At 38.3% G+C, this 12,992-nt stretch overlaps 1 protein-coding gene across 1 annotated transcript in view; it reads left to right on the top strand.

Moving 5' to 3' along the window:
• The first annotated feature begins 11,275 nt into the window (after positions 1-11,275).
• The window catches only part of LOC127447263 (mitogen-activated protein kinase kinase kinase 12-like), a 58,403-nt gene continuing 56,686 nt past the window's right edge, over positions 11,276-12,992 (top strand). Inside the window, exon 1 of the mRNA XM_051709032.1 lies at positions 11,276-11,500. The gene's annotated coding sequence lies outside the window, so the exon portion shown is untranslated. The remainder of the gene's footprint in view (positions 11,501-12,992) is intronic.

Raw genomic sequence — 12,992 nt, 5'->3', positions numbered from 1 at the left:
CACAAATGTTTGTAGAAGCAGTCTGCATGCCTAGTGCTTCATTTTATACACCTGTGGCCATGGAAGTGATTGGAACACCTGAATTCAATTATTTGGATGGGTGAGCGAATACTTTTGGCAATATAGTGTATATATATATTTGATCAAACTTGTGTTGCATTTGCAATTGTTTGATATCCATTAGAGGATAGATTTTTGTGAATATTTTGAATGAAAGATCAAAAGGATAAACAATAAAGACATATTTTTCACAAACTTCTTTGCTCATATTTACCAAGGGTGCCAATATTTTTGCCAAATGTATTACTATAAATCATCATTGAGAGGTCATAAAAATCTTCTTTTACTGATCTCATGTGAATTCTATTCATAGTATAAGGCATGTAGTCATGATAACACATTTAAATGTCACATTAGTTAATGTTTTACATGTAGACTAGACAAGTATTTTAAGTCAAACGGTCAATGCTTTGCTCAAAGCCAGCATCAAACACTGCTTTGCCCTCCACATGAGAACCATTTCAGAAAGCATCACAGAAGGGTGATTTTACGAGTTTGCCAGGCATGAGTTGAAGTCTGAGTCTCAGCTGTGCACAGTAGACATTAGCCACATTTGCACTATTGTGCCACCAAATGAGAGTGTGCTAGTGCGTGCCAGGGCCAGTTGTGTTCCCACTGTCACTTCCGGGGCCTCATTGTGCCTTCTCTGGGCCAACGGCCAAAGGCCTTTGCCCAGCGGATTACCCTTGGCTCGAGGTCTGAGGCTATTGGCCTCAGCTGGCCAGTTGATAGCCCTGGCCCGATGGTGGAAAAGCAGCTATTGAAAACCTATAATTGAACTTCTAAGAGAAAAAAAGTCCTGGCAATTGCTTTGATAACTTATTTGCAGAATATAAAAAGAGGACTAATTTCTTGGTAAATTTAAATTAGTTCAATAACTGTTGTCTCTGTATGCTCCACAACAATAATGTCAATATTTAATAATAAAAAAATTATCTTCATAAGTTTTGATTGTTCCTTTGTACTCTAAACAAAATCATTAGTGAGGTAAAATGTGTGTGGAAAACTAATTTCAAAGACAGACTTTGCTTGTATTTAAATTGCCTGGAAATATTTGGCTGACACTTTGAAAGGTCAGCAGAAAGGTCAGTGGTAACAGGGTCAAAGTTTAAATTGTTTGAACTGTTTGACAGACAAAGGAGGAGCCGGAGGGATGTGGGACCCCGGCAAAGCCGACAAGCTGAAGGACTGCAGTGGAGCTGAGGGAATGCAGAGCTGAGGCAATGTCGAGGGACCGACAGGCCAAGGCTGAGTCCAGGGCTCGGAGGGTCCAGGCGGGGTCAGAGGGTTGAAAGTTCCCCTTGCCTGCTCAGGAGAACTAAGGGTGGGTACAAGGGCTGGGACCATCTCCTGGTCCAACTGCTTTGATGTGGCCATGACATGGTGTGAAACAAACTCAGGTGTGGCTGTGACGTGGCATGGAGCAGGCTCAGGCGTGGCTGTGACGTGGCATGGAGCAGGCTCAGGCGTGGCTATGACGTGGTATGGAGCAGGCTCAGGCGTGGCTGTGATGTGGCATGGAGCAGGCTCAGGCGTGGCTGTGACATGGCATGGAGCAGGCTCAGGCGTGGCTGTGACGTGGCATGGAGCAGGCTCAGGCGTGGCTGTGACATGGCATGGAGCAGGCTCAGATGTGGCTGTGACATGGCATGGAGCAGGCTGAGGATCCGGGGCAAAAGATGGCACTAGCTCAGCGACCATGATGAGAAACTCTGGCTCGGCGGCCATGACGTGGAACTCTGGCTCGGCGGCCGTGACGTGGAACTCTGGCTCGGCGGCCATGTCGTGGACCTCTGGCTCGGCGGCCATGTCGTGGACCTCTGGCTCGGCGGCCATGTCGTGGACCTCTGGTTCGGCATCCGCCTCCCCCACAGTGAGCGTGGAACCAATAATCTGCAGGGCAAGGTCGATATATTGAGCCAGGTTGTGGGTACTCTGACTGCCTTGCATCAGAAAAGAGATGGACTCATTCAGTCCAAATCGGAAACAGTCCTTAAGGGCCACCTCATTAAAATCCACCTGGCATGCCAGACCGAAAAAGTCCTCCATGTAATCCTCCAGGGGACAATTCCCCTGATGTAGGCAGAGGAGCTGAATTGCTGGGTTAAATTGCGTCAGTCAGGTATTCTGTAATGATGTTGCTGCTGGCAATGACGATGATGATGAAATGAAGAACCTAAGTGCAAATTTATTATTAAACGTGAAATCCAGTAAACCCTAACAATAAACATGAAAGAAACATAAAACATGAACTTGAATAAACTTGACATAAACTTGGCTTTACATTAACATAACAGCATTACCAATAACACAATACCTGCAAGGGACAAATGGAGAACACGAGGGCTTAAATACTAAACATGGGAGAACATAAACCAAAGAACAAACAGAACTCTAAACAAGATAATCAAACAATGAACCAATGAAAACATGACACATGAACATGGAGGGAAAACAGGACATCACATGACTAGGGAACACATGACATAAAACAGGAACTAAACTACAAAATAAAAGACATGAAATACATGAACACACACATTAAACATTACAACAGGTATCACACTGGATTAGCTGTAGTTAAAATATATTTTGAAATGTTAAAGAATTTTAAAACATTTTATAAAAAAAAAATAAAAAAAACTGGCATCATACATAATAGCATTTATATTTTTCAGTTAACATGCCATAAATATAGATCATTTTACATATGCAGGTGCATCTCAATAAATTAGAATGTCGTGGAAAAGTTCATTTATTTCAGTAATTCAACTCAAATTGTGAAACTCGTGTATTAAATAAATTCAGTGCACACAGACTGAAGTAGTTTAAGTCTTTGGTTCTTTTAATTGTGATGATTTTGGCTCACATTTAACAAAAACCCACCAATTCACTATCTCAAAAAATTAGAATACATCATAAGACCAATAAAAAAAACATTTTTAGTGAATTGTTGGCCTTCTGGAAAGTATGTTCATTTACTGTATATGTACTCAATACTTGGTAGGGGCTCCTTTTGCTTTAATTACTGCCTCAATTCGGCGTGGCATGGAGGTGATCAGTTTGTGGCACTGCTGAGGTGGTATGGAAGCCCAGGTTTCTTTGACAGTGGCCTTCAGCTCATCTGCATTTTTTGGTCTCTTGTTTCTCATTTTCCTCTTGACAATACCCCATAGATTCTCTATGGGGTTCAGGTCTGGTGAGTTTACTGGCCAGTCAAGCACACCAACACCATGGTCTTTTAACCAACTTTTGGTGCTTTTGGCAGTGTGGGCAGGTGCCAAATCCTGCTGGAAAAAGAAATAAGCATCTTTAAAAAGCTGGTCAGCAGAAGGAAGCATGAAGTGCTCCAAAATTTCTTGGTAAATGGGTGCAGTGACTTTGGTTTTCAAAAAACACAATGGACCTACACCAGCAGATGACATTGCACCCCAAATCATCACAGACTGTGGAAACTTAACACTGGACTTCAAGCAACTTGGGCTATGAGCTTCTCCACCCTTCCTCCAGACTCTAGGACCTTGGTTTCCAAATGAAATACAAAACTTGCTCTCATCTGAAAAGAGGACTTTGGAACACTGGGCAACAGTCCAGTTCTTCTTCTCCTTAGCCCAGGTAAGATGCCTTTGACGTTGTCTGTGGTTCAGGAGTGGCTTAACAAGAGGAATACGACAACTGTAGCCAAATTCCTTGACATGTCTGTGTGTGGTGGCTCTTGATGCCTTGACCCCAGCCTCAGTCCATTCCTTGTGAAGTTCACCCAAATTCTTGAATCGATTTTGCTTGACAATCATAAGGCTGCGGTTCTCTCGGTTGGTTGTGCATCTTTTTCTTCCACACTTTTTCCTTCCACTCAACTTTCCGTTAACATGCTTGGATACAGCACTCTGTGAACAGCCAGCTTCTTTGGCAATGAATGTTTGTGGCTTACCCTCCTTGTGAAGGGTGTCAATGATTGTCTTCTGGACAACTGTCAGATCAGCAGTCTTCCCCATGATTGTGTAGCCTAGTGAACTAAACTGAGAGACCATTTTGAAGGCTCAGGAAACCTTTGCAGGTGTTTTGAGTTGATTAGCTGATTGGCATGTCACCATATTCTAATTTTTTGAGATAGTGAATTGGTGGGTTTTTGTTAAATGTGAGCTAAAATCATCACAATTAAAAGAACCAAAGACTTAAACTACTTCAGTCTGTGTGCATTGAATTTATTTAATACACGAGTTTCACAATTTGAGTTGAATTACTGAAATAAATGAACTTTTCCACGACATTCTAATTTATTGAGATGCACCTGTATGCTCATTATTATTACAGCTCTTATGAATATGAACTTGTTTGTTGGGGTGTCCCTGCACTAGCTCATTATTATTATAGCTCTTGTGAATATTAATATAAATGTGTTTGTTGTATTGTCCCAGCGCTAGCTCATTATTATTACAGCTCTTGTGAATATTAATATAAATCAATTTTGTATTGTCCCAGCACTAGCTCATTATTATTATAGCTCTTGTGAATATTAATATAAACATGTTTGTTGTGTTGTCCCAGCACTAGCTCATTATTATTACAGCTCTTATGAATATTAATATAAACCTGTTTGTTGTGTTGTCCCAGCACTAGCTCATTATTATTACAACTCTTATGAATATTAATATAAACCTGTTTGTTGTCTTGTCCCAGCACTAGCTCATTATTATTACAGCTCTTATGAATATTAATATAACCTCTTTGTTTTCTTGTCCCAGCACTAGCTCATTATTGTTACATCTCTTGTGAATATTAATATTGTGTTGTCCCAGCACTAGCTCATTGTTGTGCTCATACAGTGTGTCCGGCTGCCAAGGGTGATGGGAAAAGACTGAGAGAAGTGAACACATCCACCCACATCATACAGAAAATAAATAAATATTAGCAATCTGTGTGTGATTATATTTATTTTTGTCTGTATGCTGCCATTAATGAATCTATGAAGGTATAAATAAAGTACATCTATTAAAAATAAAGTTCTATTGACTATAAAGTTTTTCATTAACTCAGTAATAGTGTTGTTGTGTTGTGTTGTGTTGTGTTGTGTTGTGTTGTGCTGTACTCAACCTGTAATGAGATAAACACAAAAATAAAACTCGCTGCAGCTGAACTCACACTTTGAAATTTCGACGGACCCCTTGTTGGGACAAAATTAATCAGGAAACGTCAAATCGACCGAAGTGTTTTCATAACAAAAGTCTCGGAGCAGTGTTACCTAATTCATTAAAAAAGAAATCACATTAATAATTTTCAAGTATATAGCATACTTCATGTCGTATTCAATAATAAAATGTATAAATATATGTAATATTTATTTTTAATACTTATTATTCTTCAACTTTGTGTATTATTGGAGCATCAGCACAATATTTAGGTTAAGTTGGGAATGGAATGCTAGATATCTTCCTTCTTACTGAATACTGAGCAGTATACACTGTATACTACATACTTTACAAAAAAATAGTAAGTGAAACAGTCTGTATTATTTTGTGATAAACCTTTCAAATAATAGCATGCTACATTCATTGTTTTCACATGACATCATTTGCATGTTTAATTTAGCGAGCGGTGCCCAGTTATCACTTTGAAAATTAAATCACTTACACTATGGTGTGTTCATATCCCTTACAAAAAATCTAAACTAGCCTCAAACTTTTGCAAATTTGCAGCAAATTTGCCCCTCATTATTTTCACATGGAAATGAACTTTTGATTCGCCACAAATGTTTGCCAGACGTTTTCAGCTTTTCGCCAGTAGTGGTGAACCTCCGGCAAACATTTGTTTTGCCACAAAGCTCATTTGCATGTGAAAATTATCCATGGTGAATTTGCTGCAAGCTTGCGGCCAATATGCCATGAACTCTCGATTTTTGTGTGGGATGTCCTGGCGGAATTACTGTAAACTGTTCAGGCATAATGTCAATTTGTAGGCGAACCTAGAAGACTAATTCGCCATGGGTTCCCTCAGGAATTTCCGATGGGTTTTTAGAATAGGTTCAAATAAGTTAGGAAAATCTTAGAATAGATTTTCGAATTATGAGAAAAATTACTTAAAGAGACCTTTACGTTTTGTTCTAGAACTACACACAGGCATACCTCAATAGTGGATTGCATGTTGCTAACCCATTACTTAACAAGATCTACATAAGCATTTTTAAAAAGCACAGTATCTTCAAAATTAACATTTGAAGAATGACTATGTGTAATAGAACAAAATGTTTAAGTCTCTTCAAGTATTTTTAACCAGCCATATTTTACTTTATTTACTATATAGTATATCTTATACTGCCATTATAAAACCCCACTATATATATATATATATATATATATATATATATATATATATATACCAAGAAAGTTGTTCCTTGTGATTAAATGGTGCTTGTTTAACAAAACCAGAGTAGATTATTTTCGCAGTTGTTATTAGTCATATATTCGGGTCACAGGTCAATACCCATGTCCCTGTATAAAGTATGTCTGGAATCTATTCATACTACTAACATGCATTCCTAAAATATGTACTGTTTTACGGGCAAGAAGTGCATCCTTCATTAAATACAGTACATACTGTAACAGTATGTGATTTTACATGCAGGGCGAGTATTCAGTTCAGTGGACTCTGTAGTATACTACAAATTTTGGTAAATTTAGCAAGTTATCCACGCAGTACATGCATACAGAGAATTTGCATATCATGCCTTGTATCCAGTACATACTGCTGAATTAGTATGAGTAGTGTGGAAGTAGGTTATTTTGAATATGATGACTCATGAGTTATCAACAAACAAAACAAGCCTGCTTATGTAATTATATTGTACTATTGAGCTTGTGACACAATTGTCTGTTTCATAACAATACATAGTTTTGATGGATGGATGGGTGGATAGATGGATGGATGAATGTGTGGATGGATGGATGGATGGATGATTGGATGAATGGGTGGATGGACGGATGGATGGGTGAATGGATGGATGGATTGACTGATAGGTGGATGGATGGATGAATTGATTGATTGATCATCAGGTTAATATGCCAAAAATCAATATTAATATGATGTCAATCCACTCAAAAAGCACCTGTAACTGTGTACATTGAATTTAGACCACTTACAAAACAAATTACACAACAAAGACAAATGTTATCAAATTATAGATATAGAATCAAAAGTTTTAGAATTGTAACTGTGTTTACAGGTGATAAAGCTCATAGGCCAGCAAAAAATCAAACACTATGGACCTCAAAGTTAGTTTTATTGTCTTTTTTTTTCTTTTTTCTTTTTTTCTTTACAGTGCAATAATACAAATTTAAATGTAGTTTCCTGGGAAAAAGTAATGCAAACATTCAGCATTAAAAATACACTGTTCAGAATAACTCAGTAGTACAGAATAGTACATATAAACACACTGCATTGCAAAATGAACCTTATCCATGAGCAGGGCTGTAGCAAGGAATTCTGAGCCCCTTTCATATTAAAAAATACAGTTTAAAAATATTTTTGGGGCACCCCTGGACCTTTTGGCCACTAGAATCGTTACCACCTGTCACCCCACTAGCTACGGTCCTGTCCACGAGGTCTATGCCTGCAATGAAAAAAAGATTCATTTTAAGGTAATTTGATGTAATGTAATAATGTTGCAGATTTGTGAAGCTAATGAAAATCCAGGGAGTTATTACTTATTTTCAGACAAAAGACATTTTTTTTTTTTTTTCAAGGTGATTAATGCAGTAGTTTTTCTGTAACTGTTGAATAAGTGAAAGGATTTCAAGTAAAATCCTGCTTGTTAAAGGGGCTAAAGGCCACTTGTGAAAAGACCCACTGTTGCCAAAAACATCTCCAAAAACACTGTGAGGATGGCAAAGGAGGACAATGGTGAATACCTGAAGTCACACACACTTTTAGCCTACAACTCAATGGAACTTCGGCTGACATAAAAATATGTGCACTTCTGCCTTAAGCATTAATATAGCATGGGAATTGACTGAAAAGGAGTGACTACTAGCTGCTTTGAGTCATTGCTTTCCTATTCTTGATAGAAAACAATTATCAAACTGATTTCTCCATCAAGCAATCAAAAGGTCAGGCATCAGCAAACTTTAAGAAGTGGTGAGCACTTTAGAAACATGCTTCATAAAGCTTTGAAACCTAACAAACCATTTGTTTCAATCCAATGCTTCTAAGTGTACATCACACTGGTCAAGTCGTGTGTTTTCACCAGCAGAGCACTTTGAAACAGAATAGTTTACTGAATAACTTACCTGATCTCCAAAAACGTAGTGTAAGTTGTTAGTATTTCAAACAGTATCACAACTAACTCAAAGGAACACTAATCTCACCCACAGTAACAAAACAAAAAATACCCATGTCATAACATAAAATGACATAATTAACTTTAAAAGGAACTTAAAACATAACTATACCCCCCAATAACTTTTAAATGTTAATTAATAACACCCCCAAACACTCCCCAAAACCTGCACAGATGTGACAGATTAATTATGCAATAACAACAGCCAATAGCAAGTCCTCAATCATAAACAATAACAGACATTAAAGTATATTCCTGGTAAAGAGTAAAATTCAATGTAGTTTTAGCATCTGATATTCATTTAAATAGGTAAATGTGCCATTTTGCCCTTTGCACCAAGAAAAGTGAAAAATGCAGACATCTGATCGGTCCATCTAACCACTGATCTACAAAAGCCCCGGAACATGAATAAAAAAGCCAGGAATGAATGAAAGTGGTTGTTTTTTTGTTTTTGTTTATTTGAATCCCCTTTTCTCCCCAATTTGGAATGCCCAATTCCCACTACTTACTAGGTCCTCGTGGTGGCATGGTTACTCACCTCAATCCGGGTGGCGGAGGACAAGTCTCAGTTGCCTCCACTTCTGAGACCGTCAGTCCACACATCTTATCACATGGCTCATTGTGCATGACACCGCGGAGACTCCCAGCATGTGGAGGCTCATGCTACTCTCCACGATCCAAGCACAAATTACCACACACCCCATTGAAAGCAAGAACCACTAATCGTGACCACGAGGAGGTTACCCCATGAGACTCTACCCTCCCTAGCAACCAGGCCAATGTGGTTGCTTAGGAGACCTTGCCGGAGTCACTCAGCACAACCTGGATTTGAACTCGCGACTCCAGGGGTGGTAGTCAGCGTCAATACTCGCTGAGCTACCCAGGCCCCCACTGCCATTCTGTGTTGTTTGTAGACACGTGTTGAACCATAAGGAGATGTTCCGTTATACACATGTCCAGATGTTTATGTAAGTAGTTATAACTTGCATGATATGACTTACATGATAGTTGTAGAATGACCATATACTGTTTGCACAATGTTATCAAGCTTATCAAGTAAAATAACGGTGTTTTAAAACCTACAGGAGTTTTGTGTTATTCTTCTTCCAAGAGGGAAGTTTGACTTAATTCACAATAGGACAAGATTGATATCAAAGATCAGTCATAAATTCAGCTGAATTAGGCAAAGTAGGATAATGAACAAATATTGCTTTGTATCCTATTATTGGGGATGAGGAAATAACTTTAACCCTTAATTCTGTAAGTCACACAATGTGGAATGCAATATGCTGCTTTAAAAAGTATAAAGCACAGGGCATATAGTGCTTGTGTAATGTTGTTAAAAACAAATAATAAAATTATTGTCAAATGATTTAATAGACAAATAAAAAGAGGGACGGATACACAAGAACATGCAGTTGAACCAATACAGTTTTCCAGTAGTATCCCAAACCAAGGGTGAAGCAGCCGTGGGGGACGTCGGGGACATGTCCCCCGCACTCTTCAAAAAGGTGATTTTTGTCCCCTGCACTTTTCCAAGCTAAACCCATACTGAGTCCAAATGGTGGATTTGTATACAGGATTCTTTGCATTTGTTACTTTGGGCTGATTGAGCCACCATCCAGCCAATCACAGGTGAGTTTCATGAACCGAAACAACCCTTACAAAATAGGCCATCAGTCAGACAGTCTAATCAACACAGCTCCATTCATTTCTACAAAGTTGCTTTCAACAATGCTCATTTATCCAAATTTTTTATCTGCATTAATGTTGATCAATGGCATTGAAATTAATAATCTAGAGATGAGGAACACACAAATGATAGTTACTGTATTTATCGGCATATTGTTCTTGATTGGCAGCATTAGGTGAAATGCACTGCAGAATAAACAAAAACAAAGGACAAGACTTCTTTTAAGCACACATTGTAAGTGGAGTTTATATCGGCATGAGTCTTCATTAAGTAATGCTTTTTACATTATGTTTGTGAGGTAATAGTTTGATCGGTTGTATTTGCCAATTAAAGCAGATTACTAGATCTGTGTTAAATATGTAAAGCTATTTTTAATATCAGCACCTGTTTTTTCCCTCTATATTAATGTGCAGTCGACACATAGTAGAAAAAAAGATAAATCTGCTGTTTTCTTAGAACACATGCATTTTACTGAAGTGAATAGATATGTAGACATGCTTTTGTATACATGAAAACGTACAGATGTTATTGAAACTCATAATTATTATAAGACTATTATTGTTGTCTTTTGATAAAAGTCATGCTCAGCAGTTCACAAACTGGGGAAATGATAGATTTGCTTTGTTCTTATAATGCTTACAACCTCTTCTAAAGTCTCTTTGTAGGTCTGTAGACACAAATTTGAAAGGATTAAACTTTTCATTTGATCGTTGATTCAGTGACTAACTCATTTCACACAAGACACTCATTTGTCACCACCTTCTGGCATCACCAGAAATGGTCACTGAATCATTAAATGGATCTGAACGATTTTAGGTGAACATAGTCAAAACACTCGTGCCACTTGGATACATTTAAATCCCACAATGCACAATTGTCATTATTGTGACTGATTCAATTATTTATTCAAGGACCAGCTTGTGCTCAGTCTTTTATTGTCATGTGTGAAACAGAAGCAAGTGCTCCACAAGATGCCCTTTATTTTTGCAGCAAATTTTGCAATACTTGAGCAAGCCTTTTCAACGCTTTAAAATAACGTTCTATCAAATACAGTGAAGTCATGAAATGTAATTTAGCGAGACACTACATAAATGTGCCTGAACACACACACACAAATGTATGCGCGCCCCCCCCCCCCCCAGTGGGCGTCATGTTGCCCTCTGACGTCACTTCAGCACCGTAGAGGAGAAACAGCTCCTTCCGTTCGAGCAATGGACCCGAATCCATGATCACACAATTCAGCCGATGGAGCTTGATCCGGACCGGATGAAATCCCATCGACCCGTGAGAAGAAACACACACACGGCGACAGAGGAGAAAGCGTAGAGATACTACATTTGCCCCGGAGCTGCGAGGACAACATCGGATCCCACCCGTCACTTGACAACGCGACAATAGCAACCCCCGGAGATTCGGTACTGTTCATCTGCAAAGCACATATGACACGAGTGTCTTTGCGATGTTCTGCGCTTGATCGCCTAATACTGCTGTATAATGTGCGTTCAGAAACGAAAAAAACTCTGAATGGCTTTGAATTATAGTGGAATGGTGTGTGTGTGTGTGTGTGTGTGTGTGTGTGTGTGTGTGTGTGTGTGTGTGTGTGTGTGTGTGTGTGTGTGTGTGTGTGTGTGTGTGTGTGTGTGTGTGTGAATCCTCTCAGTCATTGCGGTACTTCACGGCTGGACGTGTTAATACGCGCCATTGACGCCAGTGACATCACATCTGAACGCCTTCAGTTATTTGCCTTTCATTCGTCGCGTACGGCAATGTCTCATGAGCGTCGCCTATATTTGCGTGATGTTTTTAATTGTACACACAATTAGTCTAATTAAAGGACGCGTGAAGAATCGTGCCATGAGAACGCGTGCGTTAGTTATACAATTTTGTCGTATTGTTCTGAGCCTGACTTGACGTCACGCGAGCGAGCTCCTCTACGTCAAGACAACCAAGCAGAAGTGAAGGGTTTTCTATAGCACATAATGTATTTCATGGAAATATGTATCTTCAGTAATGTTACTGCTGTTACTGTTACAAGAACTGTTATTGTCAGAACTATTTAGGTCATTGGTTACTGTTCTCTTCATAACTCCAACAATGAAAAATCATGTATGTTGAGTAATGATAGACTGATTTATTGGCCAATATTAGGTCTTTTTGAGATTAGTGGCACCAGTTAGGCAATAAACTAAAGTGGTGGCTGATTTATTAAAGGAATATTCCGGGTTCGATTCAAGTTAAGCTCAATCGACAGCATTTGCTGCATAATGTTGATAACCACAAAAAATAATGTCGACTTTTCCTTCCTTCTCTTAAAAAAAAAAGCAAAAATCTGTGAATGGGGCCAATCCGTAAACATTAAAATACTCACTGTTTCAAAAGTATAGACACAAGACGTAAACAATATGCATGTTAACATGATTTTAGTGTGATAAAATCGCTTACCAACCTTTTCTGTGTAAAGTTATATCAGATTTTACAACTTTGTTGCCATGATGCTGTAAACCCAACAATTAAAACAACTCATTTAATGAGTTTTAACGGAAGAATGAATGTGTGTTTTTATAAAATGATAAACTTCACATTTCTGCCTTTCAGCCCTCCAAAAATTGACCCCATTCACTTCCATTGTAAGTGCCTCACTGTAACCTCTATTTATTTATTTATTTTTAAGAAAAGGGATGCGTCAAAATGATACATTTTATATTTATTATTCCACAAATGCTGTTGATTAAGCTTAACTTGTATTCTTTAACCATTCTATCAGGTCCTAAATCTACCACCAGCTTTTTTTAGTTTATGCACATTTTCCATTTTAAATGTTTTTGAGTGAATTTTAAGTAAATATTGTGTAAAAGTAAAAAATTAAGTAAGCAATGTAGTATACAGTATCTTATTTGTTATCATTTA

This window comes from Myxocyprinus asiaticus, chromosome 10 (genome assembly GCF_019703515.2).
Source record: "Myxocyprinus asiaticus isolate MX2 ecotype Aquarium Trade chromosome 10, UBuf_Myxa_2, whole genome shotgun sequence".
Classification (NCBI taxonomy): domain Eukaryota; kingdom Metazoa; phylum Chordata; class Actinopteri; order Cypriniformes; family Catostomidae; genus Myxocyprinus; species Myxocyprinus asiaticus.
The sequence above is the reverse complement of the archived record's forward strand: the minus strand, read 5'-3'. Positions and strand labels throughout refer to the sequence as shown.